Source organism: Chanos chanos, chromosome 3 (genome assembly GCF_902362185.1).
Source record: "Chanos chanos chromosome 3, fChaCha1.1, whole genome shotgun sequence".
NCBI lineage: Eukaryota > Metazoa > Chordata > Actinopteri > Gonorynchiformes > Chanidae > Chanos > Chanos chanos.
The window spans coordinates 29005926-29016205 of record NC_044497.1 but is presented as its reverse complement, the minus strand read 5'-3'; positions in this window follow the sequence as shown (position 1 = coordinate 29016205).

The window sequence follows — 10280 nt, the reverse complement described above, 5'->3', positions numbered from 1 at the left end:
ACATTGCCTGCTGTTTTCTGGGGTTTTTTTGCTGGAATTTTTGATCATTAAAATCACCTTTTTCAATACAATCTCTCAGTCTGCTTTTGGGTCCATATTCTGCCTCACAGGCCGTGACATTTTGATTGTTGAGATTTTGTAAAATGTTATATTTATGTTTTAAAAGAAAAAGTTCAGGAAATAGGAAATCATTATGTTGCTAAAGTGATTCAACTCAAATCATGCTTGAGCTGAGGAGATGAAATTTAAGATGAAAGGACACAGCACAAGGGAGTTTCCTTACAGAAGGAGGAGTTAGGTCAAAGTAACCTTAAAACCAGTCAATTACATCTCTTGGCTGCTGAATAAAAAGGCTTCTGTCATTCGTGAAGTGCAGGACAGTTTAGTCACAGTACAGAATGATAATGAAACGGCAGTGAATAGCGAACGAGGGAAGGTAATATAATAAAAGTAAACAGAGAGGGAGGGACAGTATGGAGAGGTGGAGAGGAGACCTGTGTGAAGGACAAAAGTGATGGAGGTGTCTTTGGGATCTCCAGAAGAGCAGCAACAAGCCTGGAATACTAAACTGTCCACATCATTCAAGATGCGAGGACTCAAGCCTCAAGCCTGGCTTTTAATTAAAATATGTGCTCTTACTGAGAACACATGCACACGCGGGCACTTCAGCCGTGGGTGCAGAGGAAATGTTGAGGGAGGGGAAAGCACTATTCATTCACTCCCCCTAACCAGGGGACTCAACCTGCTGCCTCAGAAATAACATAGATCTAACAAAGACAAACAATTTGTGCCTTGGTTTTTTTTCTTGGTATTTGCGCATATGTACATATGTCCTGCTTACCCCCCCCCCCCCCCCACACACACCCACACCCCTTCAATTATACATTCTGTAGCATGTACACAAGCTCAGGTAGAATCTCAGTTTGGTAAAGTCCATTTTCTACCTCACTGCAGAATGCTTTGGCCCAAACAAACTTAAATGCACAGGACATTCTTTAATGGGGTTTTCGCCTGGTTACAGAAATTAAATCCGACTGATGCACTGATTGTAAGTCGCTTTGGTAAAAAGCGTCTGCCAAATAACTAAATTGTAAAATTGTAAGCCCATTTTTTTATTAATTCAACATTTAAATGTATTGAATTATAATGGAGAGAAAATGATCACAGTAGCCTGTATTTTCTGATCTCAATGTCAGTCACCTTCAACTAGAGGGCACTCATCAAGATTTTGTTAGTCAGTGGGTTAGTTTTCTGCCATGTTATATTTTCAAAGATTTCCTCTTGCAAACCAGACAATGTGTCGTGAACAGGTCCATCAGACCAAACAAAAAGCAATAACTGATAAGTACCTACTTTTTACACTCTACTTTATTCTAAAACACCTTAAGTCTGATGGTAGAACTGTGAAGGATAGTCCCCTGTCTGTGGCCTTTTGATTGAATTATTTTGATCATTTAAGGTTAGTGGGTTTACTGCATCTTTCACAGTGCCTCAAAATTGCATCAACATTGACACAGAACAGACTACATCCAAAAATTTGAATGTACATTATTTGCTTGTTTATTTACATTTAAATGGGAAAATTTTCCCTCCACCTTCAACGTAAATATTCATATTACAGTTCTCTTAGGCAGCCCTACTCCCTTCATTCAGGCAAGAGAGTCTGATACCAGATTGACAGAGGTCATTTGGTTTGACTGATTAAGGCCACCGGTATGTAGATTAACCACTGATTTGGCATCAAGAATCCTGGGTGAACCACAGAGGAAAGAAAATTATTTGTAAAATGATTCTGTTTCATGCTAAGTAGCACATGATGCATTTGAAGTAGTAATCTCTCTCAAGGCTAGACCTAGTGGGCTTTGAACCTGGGTTGCCTGGGTAGAAGACAAAACACTCAGTAAACGCTCCACCCAGAATCGGGGTGAGCCCAGTTGCAGAGTCAGACACAAGGGATTAAGTTGGATCTCAAAAAGGGTTTTAATGAAACACAATCTCGCAAGTCCAGAAAAAGGAAGGAGCTCAATCCAAGAAAAACAGAAATCAGATCAAAAAGGTAAAAACCTAGGCAAAATTGGCTTTTCCAAAAACAAGCAATACAAGTCCAAAAAGTGAAAACAGGCTCAATCCAAAAAGGCAAACAGAAACATTATCAAAAAGGCAGAAACTTAAACAGTCCAATAAAAACAAGAACTCAGATACCTTACATAAACCAGGACAGGAACGCAAGAACACACGATCGCAGGAAACAGCTCAAAGACTAAGCAAAGAAAGAACAGAAGACCATGGCTTAAACAGGCAGCCAAGACAATACACAGGTGATACCAATACATCAATAATGAAGAACAGGGAAACTGAATATGTGACAAGGCCAAAACAAAAAGGCTGAGGACCCCTATGGCCAAAAAAGGAATGACACTCCCCACAGTCATGACAATATATTAGAGATATAAATGTCAACACAACCTGTAGCCCCTCTGTATTGAAATATTCCACTATAACATCATGGGTTAGGTGGGGGGTGACCACCCATCAGTCATGGCAATCTATGGCACAGTAATGTAGTATTCATCTTGTCTTGATTGTTAATGCAACACAGACACAAACCTGCCTTTTACATGTTTGCAACATGCTATGTGGATGACAAAGGAGTCTGATTCTGTCTGATTTTTGTCACGTTCCTGGTTATTACCAGCACAGCCAGAATGTCGGAATTTGCTTTTAGCTAAAGGGAATTTCTTTTTCTCTCCCACATACCACATGCTGCCTTGACTCCCTCTGTGTGGTCCAATGGTCGATATACTCTCTGAGACACCAGTCTCTACCTCTCACTTTCCTTTTCTAACTCTTTGTGTGTCTGAAGGAATCAGCATCAGAACATTTGTAATCAAAACTACCCCCCACCCCCAGCCCTACCCCACACCGATTCTCTTTCTCTTCTCACTCCCTCTCTGGTTTTGGAACCCATCACAATGACACATCTCGATTACTTCATAATACAATATTACTCAGTGGAGTGAGGTCCCTCACTTTGTATTTGTTCAACATAAAAAGAAGGCCCTCCATGCTAAAAAATTTGATAGTCAGTTGCTAGCGATCTGATCCAATCTTAGTTTACCTGTTAGGTCATGAAATCAAACAGACACAATTTACATGAAGTCTCAAAAGATAGATTTTTTTTTATTTTAGATTTGTAAATAATTATACAAGCATTACTAAGATTGACTTTGAACAAATACAGATATATAATGAAGAGAAACAACTCCTCATAAAACCTGGAGCAGGTATATAATTAAAAGAAAAAAAATACATATGACCTTCAGTGGCTGTTAACTGCCACTAGAACAAATCAATAAATAAACAAATAAATACCTCTTGCTGTTAGAAAAGAACATTTTGATTTGTTGTGTTACAATAAAAGTACCACACAGTAAAATGTTTTGAAAGACATCCTTAAAAATATCCTGCCAAAAAAAAAAAAAAAAGCTTCCCCTACTTTTGGCATCTCTCACTCTCTTTTAACTGGAGTGAAAAATGAAAGAATGAAAGGACTGAAGAGCAACATTAGAGAGAAGCAGATGACTACCGACAAGTGAACTCCAAGCCGACAGAACCAGCCAGAAGAGCGCTGACCAATTACCCCCTCTACACTTTCAAGCTGTTTTATTTGATTCTTAAAAGGCAAATTTGAAGACATTAGATTCTTATTTGAATCGTCCCATTAAGCCTCAGAGAACTGCTTTCTGAGGACCCTTTGTCTTATCACAATTACGAGCTCTCTGAACTCAAGTCTACATATCTATCATGACCACTCCTGAGAGGAATATCCTTCAGATTTCATTTCAAATATGAATTATTGTGGGGATCACGTCATTCAGGAGATGGTGATTTTGACTGCTTAATCTGAATGCTGTTCTCACAATGCTGTGCTTTTCTTAGACATCATGCTTGTTATAAAACAATGCACAGATTTAAAGCAGAACTCATGAAGAGGTGAGTTAAAAGTCTGCTTTTTTTGGAGATATGAATATTTTGGAGAGTTGCTGACACTCCGTTTCAGTGCTCAGATATCGGTTAGACTTCTTAATGAGTTTTGTTTCTCTTATGAGTTTTGTTTTTTTCTTTTTTGCATTTTTAGCACAGTCATCTACACTTTGTTGTAGGTTAATGTTCATGTTTGAGATTGAGATTAGAGAGCCGAGGGGAAAGCTTATTTTTGGATTAAACCATTATGCCCCATCAATTAATCATGAAATTTAAGTGGCTCAAAGATTTACAAATGAGACAACAGTTCGGGGTACGTCAGCTTAATGACAGCATGAATCTATCTTCATCCCTTATTAGAAAGGGCTACATGCAGGCCTCAAAAAAAAAAACCCCTACATTTTGCACATTCAATGTACTTTTCTTTTTCATAGAAGAGAAAGTGCAATGGGCACCTCAAGACCCTAATGGTTCCTTTAAAAGCAGGCACAAGAGAAGACACCAAAGACAAAATCCCTGCATGCGTCACAAGACAAAGTCACCACTACAACAGCACATTACAAACAATTACAGGCCTTTTGTTCTCTCTCTCTCTCTCTCTTTTTTTTTTAAAATTCATGTCATAAACACTGCAGTATTGTTTTGGTTTCCTGAACCTGGACAAAGTGAGCTCCTGCCCTAATCATCACACATTCTCTTTTCTCCTTTTAATTAAGATTTCTTTTTCTTCTTTTCTTTTTTTCATTTTGAAAGGGTAGTGCGTGTGTGTGTGTGTGTGTGTGTGTGTGTGTGTGTGTGTGCGGCACGCGTGCGTTTGTGTGTTTGTGTGTGCGTGCGTGTGCGTGTGCGTATGTGTGTGAGCGCGTGTGTGTGTGCATGCGCGGTTGTGTGTGTGTGGTAGAAGGAACTGACAGGCAGGAGGTTACTGTTAGCATTGTTGTCAGATTCATACCAGGGACAATCCCCTGTGGACTTTCAGGACATGACAGAATAAAGCAAGAAACACAGCAGGATATCACATACATGCTCACTGTAGAAACGAGTTATGGAGAAGGGTGACACGGGGGTCAGGGGAGAGATGGAAGAACAGGAGAGCCAGGCAAACTGTGGCTGTTTACGGAGGAGTGGTGACAAAAGAAAGAAGCTAAGATTTGGAATTGGAGGATACATTGACAGAGATAAGAAAACTGAAAGATTTAGGCCTTACAACACAACACAACACAACACAACACAACACAACACAAACACTATTAGAGCACAACACAGTGTCTTCTGCACATCAATCTTGAATATAACAATCAACAGAACATAAAGACTACTCAGTCTCTTTGAATGCTTTGATGATCTTACAGTGCAGTTCAACATTAAACATTTCACTGTCTTTACGTAGGACTGTGTTTACATTCACAGACAATCCAACAACATTCCATGTCTTTGTAACTTGGAGTAAGAAAAAAATACATAGAGGTTGGTCAATACAGACTTCATAACAACATACAGGTAGAAGAAAAAATGCAGATAAAACACACACACACACACACACACACACACACACACTGCAATATGGGATAAAAGATAACAGAGCATAGAACAAGATTGCTGGTGATTTGTGGAGGGCACCAGGAGATGTGCGTGTGTGTGTGTGTGTGTGTGTGTGTGTTTAAAGTTAATCAACTCTGACTAAACCTTCTAAAACAGAAATAAGAGAGACAACATGAGGCTCTTTAGGTACAGAATTAAAGTTGCGTAAAAATACAAGTGAAACATCTCCAAGCCATGCCGTTAAGCAGACATAGGACATTAAAGAGACAATGAAATGTCGCTTTAAAATTAATGAAAGAACATGATGAAGGTACTCAAGGACACACAGCTATAATTGCTGCTCCCATCCTCAAGCGCTGACCCGCTGTCTGTCCACAGTGTTTAGAGCACTTGTTTAATTTCTTGTGAGGTATTGAGTTATTGATGAAAAGATGCAACTATTCTCATCTGCACATAGAAATTTAATTATGATTAATATAATGAAAATGGTAGTGATAGGGGAATGGTGGAAATGGCAATGTGTATAATAATAATAATAATAATAATAATAATAATAATAATAATAATAATAATAATAATAATGATGAAACTGCTAAGCACATCATCTACTATCTCATTTAATGTAGAACTATAACTCCCTTGAGTGACCATAATCAGATCATCCTTGGTCTCTGCTCAAGGTCAAAATTCCATTTGTTTTTGTCTTTTTTTTTTTCATTTCTTTTTTTCTGTAAGATTCGCGGGAAGGAAGGAGCGTGCATGTATACTAACTGCCATGACATGCACTATAAGCGCAATTAATGGATGCCATGGCCCTGCATGTTGATACACTGCTTTTGGCAAAGACATCTTTGCTGAACCGTTAGACCTCATTTCAACGCTGTCACTGCACAAATGAATCTCTTCCTCTCACCATGTGAAGAAGACATGACGATTAGCTCTTTAAACCTCAACATGCCCTTTACACAACCATGCCACGCCGAAAGAGACTTAATGGGCTGACTAAAACTCTGCTGTCTAAGATTTGAACATTTACTGTGAATAACTCTTTAGCGTGGAATTTCTCCTTTAAAGTTTGTTTAAGCTGTGGAATGTGACAGCACCTGTTTGCTTTGCTCTCTTTTTCTCGCTACATAGAGTTCAGGGCTACTGGTAATGGTAATTATAAATAATGTTCTCCTTCTAGTCCTTCTGACTGATGAAGTACTAAGACAAAGGCAATAGCTCGAGTTTGACAGACAGCAGAAGATTGTTAAATGGCTGTCTTCTAGTCAGGGATTTTTGCAGTGCGGATACAAGAAAATTAATGTATTATGTCTCACTGTGGCTTTGGGACTGCCTGACTGTTCTCTGAGTCAGTTGGCTTTTGATGGAAAGCAATTGCCACTTCTCACTCCTCTCCTTATTACCACAGACCAAGTCTACAAATCCTAAGGACTAAAACTACAATACGAAGTTCCCAGAGTATCATTTTCCCTCACCTGGTTGTATGAACATCTTCACTCTCATGCACACTCACACATACACACACACACACACACACACACACACACACACACACACACACACACACATACACACACAGAATCTTCAGAAGATTCTTTTAGTAGCTTCGCTGTGTGTTTACAAATGGCTGAGGGTAGACTGTGTTCTCAGTTTACATTAGAGTGTATAGATACATTTGCAGATACATCTGCAGTATTTAAATGCTTCAGTGTCATCAAGCAGTTCACAGACTAAAACATATGAAAGTCTCAGTGGTGCACATGGACTGAGGGCAGAAATTAATTAATTTGAGATGACGTTTAGCTTAGAAAAATGTCAGGAACGTTGACCAAGCTTGAAGATGGTCTGAAGTTAATGAAGAAAAAGATAACATTTTTGTCCAGGAATTTCATTACGGTAAAAATCAAGAACTGACCTGAGATTTGGCCATCCTGCAATATAGTTCAAATATACTATGGTCAAAGTAATACAAAGCACAGCATAGATAAATAAATATGATATACCTATCTGTACATTCTTTATTTTTATACAATACAACATTCTTAAAATAAAGTCAAAAATGAAGGGAAAAACAAAGCATTATAAAAATGGAAAGAAAGAAGAAAACCACACAAACACACACAAACATGACAGAGGTAGCAAAAAGACATTTGTAAATGTCCAATGTGTATATTGAGGTTGCACCTGTATAATAAACATTATGAGGTAGAAGTGATAAGAAATAGATGTTATGCTCATGCACAAGCAGCCAAACACATGCAAGAATATGAAGATTAACCAGCCCCCAAAAGCAAATTCAGCTGTTACACACTTTGTTCAAGTTTTTTTTTCTTTCTTAATTTCTCCAAACTGCTTTTGTTGTTCTTTGTTTGTTTGTTTGTTTTACATTGTTTTGTATTGTTTTGTCTGTAAATGTTACTTCTCAGCAGTTAGACAGCATGCACTGTTAAGCTGTCTTAAACTGCAGTGACTGGCTAAGGGTTTTGCAAAGTTGTGTCTTTCTCCAGAGCTAGTCTGGTTTAGTTTTGGAGATCTGGAGTTGGTTTTGTAGATATGGAAAGACTTCTTATGCTTGACCTGCTCAGATAATGAGACAATGAGACATAACTGTGTGTTGAGTAAACCTCAGGTATCTTACTCAGCTGTGTACTGCGCACGCCTCAACATACATTTTCCAAATCTGCCTGAACAAAGGTAAAGTTTCAACACACGTTTTCCAAATCTGCCTGAACAGTAAAGTTTCAACACACTTTTTCCAAATCTGCCTGAACAAAGGTAAAGTTTCAACACGTTTTCCAAATCAGCCTAAACAAACGAAAAGTTTCAGCATACATTTTAAAGTACTACTACTACTACTACTACTACTAATGATAAAAATAAAATATATGGTTTATGAACACATACAATACAGTATGTGGATTTATCCTGGGTTCAACAGATATTGACTGATGACTGTGATGCTATTTCCTTTCCAATCTCTGTATAAAAAGAGTGACAGTTTGAGAGATCTCCTGTTTTTGCCCCCTAAAATAGCGCCACTATTTCTAGTCAATTCCACACAGACAGCTGAGGGCTTTCTGAGAATAAGTTTGTAATGGTAGCACAGAACCATTACTGTGGCACATCATTGTTAATCTACTTTTTCATTTTTTAAAAAAATTCATGTTTGTACCTTCAAACTACTTTGCGGATAGACGTTTGATGCATTGCGCTAGAGTTTAATGATGGTACCATTCTCATTCAAAACTAGAAACATTGAGAGTCCATTAAGCCAAGATTTGAACAAACCTTTCACGTGTACATTACGTTGCTAGTCAAAATGAGACAGAGATGCAGTCTTTCAAATCAAAACATAATACTTGTGTTTGTATCTAAAATCTTGATAGACATCAAACTGTTTTATCCACACCAGCAAACTAGAACTACAACAAAGTTCTGCTCAGAACAATATCACCTGAATAAGAGTAAACACTTCATACCTGATACCTGAAGTGTGATATATAAACTTTTTTCCTCCCTTCCTTTTTCTCTAAAGGGACAGACCATCTGTTATGGTGCTTAGATTTCAGTCAAAGGCACTGATGAAATTTGCAGTGAAACAGAGCAGCCACTGTCTCAAAAATAAAGACAGAAAAAGTATCGTTCCTTCAGGCAAGTCCAACATTTCCAATGACTATCTGTCATAAGAATCGTTAAAACGTAGTTTGGCGGAATTCAAATCATGCACTAGCAGATGAGCAACAACGTCACGTGACTTGCGATTCATTTGACTTTTATCTTCCGCTTTCCAAAGACTGAGTGAAAGGAACGTTACCAGGTTTAAAGGTTGCACAAAGGACTAGGCTAAATCCTAAATTCCATCCTAAATCAGTGTATTTCAGTATATATCTGGGGTTCATACTTGTAATTACAAAGGATCACACTGAGCAGAGACCACAGGATAAAGCCTCTCATTTGTATTTCTACTTCCATTCCATTTCCAGAAGATTTCAGGATTTTTGTGCAGAAATTAAGCCTTGTTCTAAAGTAGGCATTGGACTGCTGTGCCCTCGAAAGAAAAAAAGAATGAAAAAAAAGAAAAGAAAAGATCATTATGAAACTGGAGGAGAGCTAAACGGAGAGCTGATTTCATTAAAAACAGTGGAACTATTAACTTCGAAGAAGCACTGTTGGCTTCTAAAATGTGGGTGGACAAAGAGACTTTACGCAAACGGTGCACTTCAAAACAATAAGCTATGTAGTCTTTGTGTCATTATTCCAGCGTATGTTTAATATGGCATAACACATGCTAATGCTACCACATGATTGCCTTGCTTGTCAGCACTAAACAAATCTTCCTTTATTTCATTATTTTCATGGTAATTTGAAGTTTGAATTTTGTAGGGTTCCAAAATGTAAAACAGTGGGAACTAGGACACAGCTGTGCATATTTGAAAAGGAAATATTTTAAGCTTTCAGAGGCAAAAAAGAGAAGGAAACCGTGAAAAGATCAATGTAGCATATTAGATCTTGTTAGTCCTTTTTAAACAGTTGAGCAGAGACAGCAGTGTGGTTGGTTAGTCTGTCTCCCTGTTGTACTTCATTGAGAGGTTCATGGATTATTCTAGACTGCTGAGAGGTGATTTTTTGTTGTTGTTTTTGTTTTTTAATTCTCTGAAGTCACATTTCCAGACCACACAACAGCTGAAATTTACAGAGGCTTCGCTGTGTGACACAGAATTATGAAGCATATTTGAATATTTCTCCAC